The sequence below is a fragment of the Antechinus flavipes genome, chromosome 3 (assembly GCF_016432865.1).
Source record: "Antechinus flavipes isolate AdamAnt ecotype Samford, QLD, Australia chromosome 3, AdamAnt_v2, whole genome shotgun sequence".
Taxonomy (NCBI): Eukaryota; Metazoa; Chordata; class Mammalia; order Dasyuromorphia; family Dasyuridae; genus Antechinus; species Antechinus flavipes.
In genome coordinates this window covers 61692303-61707507 of record NC_067400.1, presented here as the reverse complement: position 1 = coordinate 61707507, position 15205 = coordinate 61692303, and positions in this window count along the sequence as shown.

Below are 15205 nucleotides of genomic sequence, written 5' to 3'. Positions count from 1 at the left end.
GTACTTTATGCATTCCTATTTGTGAATATGAGCTTTACAGGACCAGTCCTAGGAATTCTGAAATGTAACTAAAGTATCTCACAAATAATCCTGTTGCTATATCTTGGCTAGAGAATCAAAGTAACAGGATTTTTGTTGCTCAAATATTCACCATCAACTTATCAACTGAATATGTTTCATAAACTACAAAAAGCAGGATGCATCAGGGTAGTTAGTCAATAAACAATTTTAAGGGCCCTACTGTGTATTGGCATTTTGCTAAACTCTGGGAATACAAAGAAAAGCAAAAAAAAATGACAATTTGATTAGGGAGAAATCGTGAATAACTATGTATAAATAAGCTGGAGACATGACACATTGAAGTTAATGAAAAGAAAAAAAAAAAGAAATTAGCATAAGAGGAATTGAGAAAGGTATCTTGTGGATTCTGGGACTTAAAGGAAGCCAGAGAAGGCAAAAGGCAGAGATGCAGAGGAAGACAATTTCATCCATGAAAGATAGCCAGTGAAAATGTCTGGACTGAGGAGATAGTAATTCTTGTTTGAGGAATAAAAATTCTATCTATCCACCCTACTAAATATTTCTAGCATAGGAGGGATAACATTTATGATTGTACTGTATTTCTAGTTGTTATTCCTTTAATAGGGAAGGAATGACCAAAGCTATATATCTAAAGGCTTGACTTTCTTCTCACCGAATGCAAGTGACTCAAAACTTATCACAAATAATAAATCATGAATTAAAACACATTTATCTACATTGACAGCAAACAAAAATCAAAAGGATTATACCCAAAAATATATGACTGTACCCAGAGAAAATGAACTCTCCCACTGGAGGTAAAATATTTTACTTTAGTCATAAGAGTGAGAGAGTCTCCAGTATTACCCACAAAGAAATTCCTAGAAACTGGGAATCTAGAATACAGGCATGATTTAGGCACCAAGTTCTCTATAAAACATAGTTAAATAAGAAATTATTTGGGAGGGAAAGTACTAGAAAATTTTATGAAATGATACAAGTGAAGCAAGCAACACCGGGAAAACAACACATAGATTAAATGCATCAATGTGAATGAGAGGAAGAAAAGAACAGGAAAGGAAATGGAAGCAGAAGGAAAAGGAAGGGAGAGAAGAAAAGAGTGGAGAAAAGGGGCAGAAAACTAGATAATTATTATCTTGACTGGAATCAAAGAAGAGCAATGAAAATATACCTCCTTTCAGTCTTTGTAGAAGTGGAGGACAATGAATATGGGATGTTTATTATACTTGGGCTTATTGATGTTATTTAATTTAGCTGAAATGTTTCCTTTTACTCCTTCTTTCTTTTATATTCTTGTCATAGGAGATGACTCCCTGGGTAGTAGAGAGGAATGGGAAAATAAGGTGATTAAAAAAAATTAATAATAATAGCAATCTTAAAAAAAATTGAAAATATAGCAAACAGAAAACAATTCAATAATAATAATAGTAGTGATTTGTCATTTCCTTATAATTTGACATTCTTTTATCATTTGGAGTTTATATATATAAAATCTCAAAGAGTATGAACTTAATTTAATTTACTCCCAAATTTAATTGTGATGACACCAGCCTATTTACAAATTCTTGCAGTCTTAATGAAAAGTTTATGTTCCAATCAGCAGGATGATTTCAAAGAAGCCTAGAGAGGCTTACATGATGCTAAATTAAATGAGCAGGACCAGGAGATCAATGTACATGGCAATAGCAAGATTATACAATGATCAGTTCTGATGGATGAGTCTCTTCTCAACAAAGAGACAATTCAGGCCAGTTCTAATGATCTTGTGATGATAAGAGCCATCTACACCCAAAGAGAGGACTGTGGGAACTGAGTGTGGATCACAACATAGCATTTTCACCTTTTTTGTTGTCATTTGATTGAATTTTATTTTCTCTCATTTTTTCCTCTTTGATATGATTTTTCTTATGCAGTAAGATAATTGTATAAATGTGTATGCATACACTGGATTTACATATATTTTTATCACGTCTAATATATATTGAATTACTTGTCATCTAGAGGACAGGGTGACAGGAAGAGGGAGGGAAATTGGAACACAAGATTTTGCAAGAGTCAGTGATGAAAAATTACCTTTGCACATATTTTGAAAATAAAAAGCTTCAATTAAAAAATAAATAAATTTCAAAAATGGAAAGGGAAAAAAAAGATTAAATTATTAAAGATTAATTAATAAATTGTTTTCTTTCCTGTTTGGGTCAGAAAGAGAACTCCAGAAAAATCTGGATAATCAATAAATCTGAAACTGAAACTGAAAATAAAAATTTAAAAAGAAAAAAAAAAGAAAAATTTATGTTCCAATTTCATCAGGAGAATTGATTTAAGAAGATATATATGTGCGTGTGTGTATATGTATATCATATATATAATATATATATACATACATATATATATATATATGATATGTGCTTATTCAGCCAATTTTTGAATTGAAGTCAACCAGCCATGTCTTTGTAGCTTCCTTAGAAGGCAGTAGCTGATTCCACAAAGAGAATATAGAGATTTGGAATATCTAAGAAGTAAGCTCCAATTTACATGAACCAAAATGTAGTTTAATGTAAAAGATAGGGGCAGGAAGGAGGAAAATAACTATAGTGTTAGTCTTTTTATGAGTCACATAAGGAAGCAATTTCAAATCACTGTTTTTCTCTAACAAGGAATTCCTTCAGTGTATTTTAGAAACAATTCTATAAATGTCAGCATGTTTTATGCTAATTCTTCATACACAATACATTAATTTTACAGGCATTTAAATCAATTGCTTTTATTATTCCTTGTGTACTGTGTACTGTTTTGAGAAGTAACCTGACTCCTTGATGCAGCTGTATAAGTTGTCTTAATTGTCAGATGTTTAAGAATTTTTAATGCCAGACTAGTTTTTTTCACTATCAAAATCATAAGAAGTTAGGTAAAGTTATCTTAACTCAGGCTTTATTCTTGTGGCAGCAGATAAATCAGATATGCGTGAAACAATGGACTATTTTAATTTATTGTATCCTATTAAAACAATTCCATGAGTAATGGGTTTAGGCTTAGGAGGACAATGTGCTATTTCTTGGGAGGGAGTATAAAAGGACAACAAAAAACTATTAAAAAAAAAAAAAGCTAAATTTTTTGATGACATTCACTTTATCATCAATACAACTCCAATGCTTTTGACTAAAAGTGCCCACTACAGTTTCAAAACAAAGAATGAAATAAAAGTCAGACTGCAGAATAAACTGCAAAATATAAGGAGCGTGTGTGGTGTGTGTGTGTGTGTGTGTGTGTGTGTGTATGAACAATAATCTGTTAGACTAAAATTCAAGACCAAAATACATTTTACAAACTTCAGAGTTACTCTCATACAATGAAATCATCAAAACTAAGGATCAACGGAAATCAGGGAGAGTCCATTTTTTGGAGTTTATCCAAGTCTCACAGGTAAAAAAAGAGACTCTATGAGTCACAAGCATGTATGTTTCACACTGAAATTAACATCTTTTCTGAATTTATCTTCAATTAGGTAAGAATAAACACAAAAAGGGCAGCTAGATGGCACAGTGGATAGAGCAAAAGCCCTGAAGTCAGGAGAACCTGAGTTCAAATCTAATCTCAGATACTTAACACTTCCTAGCTGTGTGACCCTGGGCAAGTCACTTAACCCCAATTGCTTCAGCCAAAAAACAAACAAACAAACAAACAAACAAAAAAGAATAAATACAAGAAGCTTCAGAGAGACTTCCAGAAGCTAGAAATTTTTCTATGTTTAAATATAGACCTTTAATGAATGCATCAATAATAACAGAACAATAACAGAACCAATTCTCCAAGCATGGCAATGGCAAAATTAAATAGGTGAGATGATCTTCCCTAGTCAACTTTAATCAATGAATACTGGAGAATTTGGAGAAGTTTGTTATAATTGGTTTATCAAAGAACAGAAAAAGAAAATCCATCCATAATGTTTAATTATTATTTAAAGATAGCCTGAAACTCCTGTAAAATCGAAGAATTCTCAATTTGTTTATACTTAAAGGACACAGAATAGATAGACCAATAGGCTAATGAAGAAATGTTTGCTGAAATATACCTCAGCTGAGAAGGATATATACCCCACCCATAACAATAATAACTAATTTATAAACACTTCAGTGGATTATCTGATTTGACCCTTAGAGCAACGCTGTTGGATAAAGACTGCAAGTATTATTCTCCTTTTACAGATTTAGAATACAGATAATGTGCACTTAATCAATGCCTAATCATGTTTGAAAATACTGAGGTTCTGGGAGGATTTGTCGCCTGAAATGCCCAAGTAAGTTCATAGATATCACAAGTGACTTGAATGCAGATCTTCCATTTCTAAGAACAGCTCTCATTTTAGTCTGCTAGTGTATGGAAACAGATTGATAGAACAAATTGTTAGCTGAATAATCACAAGCAGGTCAGTCTGAAAGAAAGTTTCAAAGGTAGGCTCAACAGAATACAAAAAGGTTACAGTCTCTCCATAGTAATCACCTCATATAGTCCTGCCTGGCATAGAATCAGCAGGAATGAACCAAGACTGACTGGGACTGATCTTTGTTTTTAAAAGAAAGGAAGGAGAGAGTTTAGGTTGGAAATGAAGTGTCATGTTTGGATCAAACTCATATTTTAATTTCACCTCCTCAACAAATAGGGAACAAATTTCTCCTCAGTGTTGGAAAATTTTTAACATGAAAGTCTTCTGAACCCAGTAAGGCTTATACTGTATATTAATCTTTTCTTACTTCACCAATAGAAAATTAAGAAAATTGGCTATTTTAATACCTCTTTAGAAAAGAGGGGGAAAAAGAAGGAGAAAGAAGAAAAGGAAGGAAGGAAGGAAGGAAGGAAGGAAGGAAGGAAGGAAGGAAGGAAGGAAGGAAGGAAGGAAGGAAGGAAGGAAGGAAGGAAGGAAGAAGGAAGGAAAGAAGGAAAGAAGGAAAGAAAGAAAGAAAGAAAGAAGAAAGAAAGAAAGAAAGAAAGAAAGAAAGAAAGAAAGAAGAAAGAAAGAAAGAAAGAAAGAAAGAAAGAAAGAAAGAAGGAAAGAAAGAAAGAAGGAAAGAAGGAAGGAAGGAAGGAAGGAAGGAAGGAAGGAAGGAGGGAGAAAGAAAGAAGGAGGGAGAAAGAGAGGGAGGAAAGAAAGTAGAGAAAGGGAGAAAAATCAAAATACAAGAAAAAAAAATGAAGGGGAAAAAACAGTTCCCTGAGGCAGGAAATGATATAAGACCATAGCTTTAAAGCTGGAAGGAAACTCAGAAGCCATCTAATTCATAGTTGCAATTCATAGAACCATTATCTCTAAATTTATGACCCAAAATATAATGTGACAATTTTTAAAAAAAGTAATAATAAATGAATAACAAGTTTGAAATACTTATTTAATACATTAGAAACAGCAGCTCTATGGAGATAACTAAAAAGGAAAGGAAATATATAGTATTTTCAACATATGGAGAAAGCTAGTAGAATTTGATCACAATATATTAGAGTAGCCCAACATAAATTTGCAAACACTAGTGTAACAAAATTTGAATTGAATTTCATACATGAGAATTTATAATCAATATAATGTGTTAACAAATAAAATTATATATATATATATATTCATATATAAGATGTTTTATACTATATTGCATATTTAAAACATAATTATAATTAAATATCTATTAAGCCAAGAGTGATTAAAGGAAGTTAGAAAAAGGACAACATAAAACATAAAAGAAAATAAAAATACCACACACTTAAATTGATTGAGTAAAGCTAAATTTGTTCTTAGAAGTAAAATTACAACAGTAACTGCTTATATTAATGAAAATGAAGAAGAAAATGGCTAAATGAATTTTACACTATCAAAAGAAACAAAATAAAATACCAAAGTAAAGTAACAAAAACTGGAAATTATTAATGGAAAACCAGAAATAAATAGCACAGAAAATGAAAGATAAACAGAATCAGTATATACATTCAGAGCTAGGATTTTTTGGAAGAGATTAACAATATGATTAATCATTAGCAAACAACAGAGGAAAAAAGAAGAGAAACAAGTCACAAAATTATAAATGTGAAGGGGATATCTCAGCATAGAAAAGAAAGTAAGGCTGTTAATAGGGATGAGTATAAAAATATTCTAAATATTAAAAGGCAAAATATTTAATTATTATCTATAAATTTTACATAAAATATTATTGATAATTCAAAAACAGTAACATCATACAAAGAATAGAATGATAGCTTTAACAAAGAAAAAACTTTAAAGGTTATCTACTCTTTTTTCCAGTTGAGGAAACTGGGGACTAGGGCAGTAAAAATTACTTGCCTGAGATCTCATAGGTAATAAATATCAGGACAGGTTTTTGAATTAGCCTCAACAACCACTGCATATAACATGGTACTACAAAATCTTCCAATTAGACGAATCACCAAAGAATTTCCTTACAAAAATAAAAACAAAAAACTGATCAATGATCCATCATGAATTTTTAACCCTTCCAAGACAAATATTATGAATGGCTTGTAAATATAGAGAAAATGGTATATTAATAATGGGACTACATTCACTTTTAAAGAGATTTTTATCTTTAGTTTATTTTACTTATTAAAAGAATAAGAAAATAAGTGATTCAAACAATTCAGAGCGCAAGGAGACTGTCTTTTTTCACTTTCCTGAAAGAATGTTTCCCATAAATTAAAAACACAATATCTTCTCAAAAACTGATTGGACTCTTTTTCACAAGCAACTCTTGTCCTACCCTCTTGGACTATATTTAGTCCAGTAGCTGAGTAAACAAAGGAGTTAGTGTTCACCACAAACTTGATTTGGTGATCCTTAATTAACTTTCCTCACCATTTGTAAGGCAAATATAACTTTGATTATTTGATCTAGAAAAATTAACACCAAAATAAAAAATAATAATAATAATAATTTCTATAATGAATATTGATACAAAATATTTAATAGCATATTAATTATCAGACTATAGCAATCAATTATAGATATCATTCATCATATGAAGTAAAGTAAGGCTTATACTGTATATTAATCTTTTCTTACTTCACCAATAGAAAATTAAGAAAATTGGCTATTTTAATACCTCTTTAGAAAAGAGGGGGAAAAAGAAGGAGAAAGAAGAAAAGGAAGGAAGGAAGGAAGGAAGGAAGGAAGGAAGAAGGAAGGAAGGAAGGAAGGAAGGAAGGAAGGAAGGAAGGAAGGAAGGAAGGAAGGAAGAAGGAAGGAAAGAAGGAAAGAAGGAAAGAAGGAAGAAAGAAGGAAAGAAAGAAAGAAGAAAGAAAGAAAGAAGAAAGAAAGAAAGAAAGAAAGAAAGAAAGAAAGAAAGAAAGAAAGAAAGAAAGAAAGAAAGGAAGGAAGGAAGGAGGAAGGAAGGAAGGAAGGAAGGAAGGAAGGAAGAAGGAAGGAAGGAAGGAGGAGGAAGGAGGGAGGGAGAAAGAAAGAAGGAGGGAGAAAGAGAGGGAGGAAAGAAAGTAGAGAAAGGGAGAAAAATCAAAATACAAGAAAAAAAAAATGAAGGGGAAAAAACAGTTCCCTGAGGCAGGAAATGATATAAGACCATAGCTTTAAAGCTGGAAGGAAACTCAGAAGCCATCTAATTCATAGTTGCAATTCATAGAACCATTATCTCTAAATTTATGACCCAAAATATAATGTGACAATTTTTAAAAAAAGTAATAATAAATGAATAACAAGTTTGAAATACTTATTTAATACATTAGAAACAGCAGCTCTATGGAGATAACTAAAAAGGAAAGGAAATATATAGTATTTTCAACATATGGAGAAAGCTAGTAGAATTTGATCACAATATATTAGAGTAGCCCAACATAAATTTGCAAACACTAGTGTAACAAAATTTGAATTGAATTTCATACATGAGAATTTATAATCAATATAATGTGTTAACAAATAAAATTATATATATATATATATATATATTCATATATAAGATGTTTTATACTATATTGCATATTTAAAACATAATTATAATTAAATATCTATTAAGCCAAGAGTGATTAAAGGAAGTTAGAAAAAGGACAACATAAAACATAAAAGAAAATAATACCACACAATTAAATTGATTGAGTAAAGCTAAATTTGTTCTTAGAAGTAAAATTACAACAGTAACTGCTTATATTAATGAAAATGAAGAAGAAAATGGCTAAATGAATTTTACACTATCAAAAGAAACAAAATAAAATACCAAAGTAAAGTAACAAAAACTGGAAATTATTAATGGAAAACCAGAAATAAATAGCACAGAAAATGAAAGATAAACAGAATCAGTATATACATTCAGAGCTAGGATTTTTTGGAAGAGATTAACAATATGATTAATCATTAGCAAACAACAGAGGAAAAAAGAAGAGAAACAAGTCACAAAATTATAAATGTGAAGGGGATATCTCAGCATAGAAAAGAAAGTAAGGCTGTTAATAGGGATGAGTATAAAAATATTCTAAATATTAAAAGGCAAAATATTTAATTATTATCTATAAATTTTACATAAAATATTATTGATAATTCAAAAACAGTAACATCATACAAAGAATAGAATGATAGCTTTAACAAAGAAAAAACTTTAAAGGTTATCTACTCTTTTTTCCAGTTGAGGAAACTGGGGACTAGGGCAGTAAAAATTACTTGCCTGAGATCTCATAGGTAATAAATATCAGGACAGGTTTTTGAATTAGCCTCAACAACCACTGCATATAACATGGTACTACAAAATCTTCCAATTAGACGAATCACCAAAGAATTTCCTTACAAAAATAAAAACAAAAAACTGATCAATGATCCATCATGAATTTTTAACCCTTCCAAGACAAATATTATGAATGGCTTGTAAATATAGAGAAAATGGTATATTAATAATGGGACTACATTCACTTTTAAAGAGATTTTTATCTTTAGTTTATTTTACTTATTAAAAGAATAAGAAAATAAGTGATTCAAACAATTCAGAGCGCAAGGAGACTGTCTTTTTTCACTTTCCTGAAAGAATGTTTCCCATAAATTAAAAACACAATATCTTCTCAAAAACTGATTGGACTCTTTTTCACAAGCAACTCTTGTCCTACCCTCTTGGACTATATTTAGTCCAGTAGCTGAGTAAACAAAGGAGTTAGTGTTCACCACAAACTTGATTTGGTGATCCTTAATTAACTTTCCTCACCATTTGTAAGGCAAATATAACTTTGATTATTTGATCTAGAAAAATTAACACCAAAATAAAAAATAATAATAATAATAATTTCTATAATGAATATTGATACAAAATATTTAATAGCATATTAATTATCAGACTATAGCAATCAATTATAGATATCATTCATCATATGAAGTAAAGTAAGGCTTATAGTAGCTGTGTAATTATTCATTACATAAATCATAATGAAAACATAATACATAATTAAATAGGGTTTGCACAATCAATGCTATTTTGATTTGATGTCAGAAAAGCCACAGCATTTAATATAATATTGAAACAAAAATGAAATTTAGTTTACATTAGATTTTAATTGATGTAGAAAAGGAAACCTTAAATAAAATCCAATATTCTTTCACATAAAAGTCACTAAAAAGAATACTAATGAAGAGATATTTTCTCAACAGTAAAATTATAATTGCAACTACACAATGGGGAAAGAAAGCATTAGAAACATTTCCACTAAGACTAGGGATAAAACAAAGTATAAAATCAGGATATTCCATTTGACTACTTTTTTCTTGGTACCACTGTCAAACCCAATAATTTAAGCAAGATATATGTATGTATGTATGTATGTATATATATATATATATATATATATATATATATATATATATATATCAGTTATCCATTATTTGCAGGTGGTATAGTGTGTGTATATAATTTCAAAATAATATCTGAATCCAACAAGTTTATTGAACATAAGATTAGCTCAGAAAATAATTCACATATTTCTTTACTAATTATAAAGATAAAACTAAAAGAAGTTGCATTTATAAGATAAATTTAAAAATATATATATTCAAAATCTAACCTGATTAAAAATAGTCATAGCTTGTAGGACAACTATAATATTATAATAAGCTTAAAATGAAGATAAATCATTAAACAGATGTTCAATGTTCATAGATGGGTCTAATTAAAAGATTCAAAATTATAATTATACAAAATGCATATTATACATAATTTAAATTATTTATAATTTGTTAAATAAATTTATTAAATAATATTTATTAAATTAAATTATTTATGAATTAGCTTTTTTAAAAAAAAGATAGAGCATGTAGATTATAGAAATGTTCTTTAATTAATAGAAATCTCCCCCCCACCCCGGCCTCTGTCTTTTCTCCTGTCCCTTTAATGGGAATAAAAAGGAGATAAAAATACATTATTTTGTCATACTCATATATTATATGCATTTATATCTATATATTGTCAATTAGAAAATTTGTTTTGCATGATAACCTATAATTGTTCTGTAATTTGTATGCATTTATACACCTCATTCTATATGCTAAAAACATTGATATTGCTAAGTAGATAGTATGTTTCATCTTTGAAAATCATTTTGAAAGTAATAATTTTGTTTCTTATTTACATATTTTCATTCTCTCCATTTATTTTTATTTTTATTGCTATAGTCAGCATTTATAGTACACTGTCAAATAGAAAAAGTGCCAATAGACTCTTCATTTTGTTGGGAAGAATTCTAGTTTGTATCTAAAACACATAGCAGTAGCTTTTAGTTTTAAATCTACGCTACTTATAATTTTAAGGAAAGGTCCATTTTTTTCTTATTTAATAGTGATTTTAATTAAAATGGTTATTATATTTTGTCAAGAAATTTTTGTGTCTATGTATAATTTTGTTGATTTAAAAAAAAAAATAATGTCATTGGCAAACTTCACAACTATGGCATACATGAAACTGTTTTTTAAAACAAAATTAAGGTTAAAAAAAAGTCCTACAAGGCATGAATCACAAACCTGTGTGACAACTTCCAAACATAAAAAGAAAACTTGTTAATAAACATTTAAAATGTGTTACCTCATTATTTTTACACATAGTCATAAAGATAACAGAATTGAAATAAAAAGTCAGGATTGTTCATTGTCATCCTTTCAGTACTTATCTCTCACTTTTAGCTTTCTTCTGGGCCACTCCTTAATTGGCTCATCTGGGTGTGTATTTTTCTTCTCAAATAAAGCAAAGAAATGATAGAGGTCCTGTCCCAGTGCCAGTCTGAACCATTGCTGACTTACTGCTAACTCATAGGAATCTTGGTAAAAGTATTTACTCTCTGCCTTGGGAAATTGTAAAACCAAATCAATTACTCTCCTAGCCCCTTGAAACCTCTATCAGAAATAATGCTCTGGCACTATACTATACTTTAATATTGACTTTATCCTTCTGGCCTTCTTCCTCAATCACCTTTCTTCATCTGTATTATAACAACACTACACACAATTTAACAATACAAGCATTTGAAAGTTTATGTGTGTGTGTATGTGTGTGACAATTTGCTGATTCATTAATCCTTTAAAGATAACATAATAAGTAAGTATTTAAGAAGCAAGGATATAACTTTGGGGTGGTGATGGGGAACACATCAACCTCCGTTTTTGTTGTTGTTGTTGTTGGAAAGAAGGAAGAAAGGAAATATAGGATAATGTGGAAGAGTTTGCTGTTTCAACCAATTGGTATCAGCCATCCACAATGCATCAACTTTCCATAGCTTTTGCTCTCTAATTCCCTTATGATTTCCCCTCTTCACAAAAACTCATGATCAGAGGGGTTACTTTATATGTCACATAATCCCCTCCTCATCTCAAATTCAGGAGATTTTTTCCTGAGTTTTCTAAGAGGTTAATGAGAGATTTCTGCCTGACCAATGAAGATTCATTTCTACTGCCCTCATCTTCTTGGTGACACCTGGAGGAGGTGTGGTAAAGATATTTTTACACTAATGATCAGAAACTCAAATGAAAATAATTCAGAGGTAATTCCTCACATCTATCAAACTGACAAGAACAAATAAATGCAATGAAACCTAATGTTGGTGGGTCTGTGGAGAAACAGGTGTAGTCATATATCACTGATGAAGTTAAAACTCACAATAATTTTGGAAAGTAATCAGGCACTTTGCAATAAGAATATTTAAAATAATCATATCCTTTGACAGATGTTTTCCATTTCTAGACATTTTTTATCAAAAAAGATACACATATACATACATACAAATATGTGTGTATTCAAAGTGTGTGCATTCACATGTGTGTGTATTCAAAGATTTTTATAATAGCACATTTAATTATATGAAACAATGGCAAGCAAAATACATTCATCAGTAGAGAAAGAGTTCAATAAATTGTGTTTTATTTACTTAATTCAATACTTTATATTAAGATAAATATGCATAAGGAAAATAAAGACAGAAAGACCCTTATGAGATTATTCAAAATGAGAAGAGAATAATAGAACACATGATCTATGGACATATAAAGTTAAAAAATAAGAAAGAATAGATAAAATTACTCATGGAGACTTAAAGATAATGACCTTAAAATAATCACGTGGAATGCATTGAAATACACTTTATTGTAGACAATTGTGGAATGAATATAATTCATTGAAAAAAAAATTTAATATTGTTTATAACAAATAATAATACAATTATTTAGACTTAGATTTATAATCTAATAAATAATGATATTTATAATATTATATTATGCTTATTTATAACAATAAATTTATGTTCTTTAAATGTGAATAATATAAATACTATGAATTAACAATTAACACTAAAAAAAAGTGTTAAAATTATCTTAGATATTTGAGAGAAAAAGAAAAAGAGGAGGAAGCAAAATATGCTGTTCCCTTTTTTAGAAAACCAACAAACTATGTTACAAGGTACATGAATGGTCATTAAAATCTATCTAATTTGGAAATGCATATTAAGGCCCAGAGTTAGAAAATGATTATAGAATTTTAGCATCAGAAAAGAACATAATCATCAAATCTAATCCTTTTATTTTAACAGATGAGGAAAATAAGGTATAGTAAAATTTTCAAGATCATACAATTGCCAGCAATGAAATTTGAACTGATGTCTTTGAACATTAAATCCAGTATTATTCCCGCTATATTCTGTGACATGTTCCCCAACTTTTTGGAGGAAAAGAGGAAAGGCTGAATAAAGCTATTTACTTAAAAGTACTGTTTTAATTTCTCTTCTATAAACCTTTATAATTTAAGGAGGGGGTATAATAAAAACTGCAAATAAATTTATTGTCTCATCTTCAGGTTAATTGTTCAACAGATTCAATGAATTTTTTCAGTTAATTTTAATGCCAACATTAATATCATTTTAATCATCATACTTAATAATTCATTTAAAAAGTATACATTCAAGTAAGTTTCCCATTACATACATTTATTAGGTTAGAAATATGCAACATTACTTCACTCTCCTACCCAGTTAAATTCATGAAAAGTGATTCAGGGTTTTGTATCAGAGAACCAGTGGTTAAAAATAACTCTTCATTTACTTGCATTTATTGAAGCACCAATTAATTTGCCTAGTAAGGCAGGGAATTAAGAATTTATAATGTATACTTGGAAAGATCTCTTGTCATCAATAAAATATTAAAGAGAAAATTGCCAGTTTTGTTTGTCCAGAAAAAAATAATGGATTACATGGAATAGCCATATACATGCGGAGGCTTGTATATGGCATGACACAAAGAATAGCTTTGGAAAAAAGGGATTTGCATAAATAACTCAATCTAGTTAGTAGTTTTCATAGAGTAAGATGCATAGGGCATAAATTTAGAGCCAGCGAAGACATGAGAGACTATGAAATCTAACTTGGAAATCTATTTTACAGATGAGGAAACTAAGCCACAGAAAGGTACAGTGACCTGCTTTTGCACAGCCAATTATTGTCTGAGGTGCTATTTGAACCTCCATCTTCCTGACTCCAAATCGAAGACTCTATTGTCTATGCTACCTCACTGCTTCAAATTTGAATTGCTGCATGTGCTAACTTTTCTCCCTTTCTTTTTTATTGCTATTAACATGAGTTCATATGAGTGTTTCATAATGAACTTAATAGTATATTAATGAATAGAGAAAACATTCATAGATTTGGACCTATAATGAAATACCATTAAAAGATATAACAAAGTAGTTAGGCTTTGAAACTGCTAGTGATAAGTTCATGAAGATATGAAGCTTTATGGATCATAAAGTGCTTTCACATATATTACCTCATTTGATCCTTGGAACAATCCCATGAAGATATATCAGTGAGGCATTATTATCTCAATTTTACAGATAGGGGAAAAGCTCAGAAAGTTTGAGTAACATGCCCAATGGCAAACAGGTAATAAGTATGAAGCAGAAGCCAGGCTTACTTCTCTGTTCTTGTAAAAGTTTCACATAGCTACATCATGTAAGAAATACTAGATTTGAAAACAGAGCAATTGAGATGTAACCTTGGCTCTACCTACTTAATACTCACGTAAATATCAGAAAGACATTTAACTTCCCTGGATTTCATTGTTCTTCTCTGTAAAATGGAATGTTTGGATTAGATCAATATTTAAGTTCCATTGAAATTCTAAATGCCTTGCTTCTAAGAAGTCTGAGTCTACTTCAACTGCAAAAATCCTAAGACAGGAAAAATGTAATTTCTACTTTCTCTGAACTCAAATAATTCATTATATTCACAACATATAAAATGTATTATCTTGTATTATAGTTAAATAATTATATACATAAGCATATGTATATTGTGATATGTGTTTTGTGTATGTGCATGTACATATGCACATTTATGCACATGTACTATGTAACATGTGTATATAAATATATATATATATATTTGAAAATATATGTGATAGGCTTCCGGGGCGGAGCTAAGATGGCAGAGCAGGCACACACGACTCTCTAAGCTCCTCTCATTACCCTCATAACCAAATATTTAATCCAGCCTCAAAAATAGCTCTTCACTGCTTAAATTCATGAAGATAAGAAGCACTACAACTTACCAGCCGATCCGGAAGCTCGCCAAGAAAGGTTTGTCCTGAGAGGCCAGGAACAGACTAGCACAGGCAGCAAGAGGCTAGCATCCTGAGCAGACCAGGGCTGGGGGT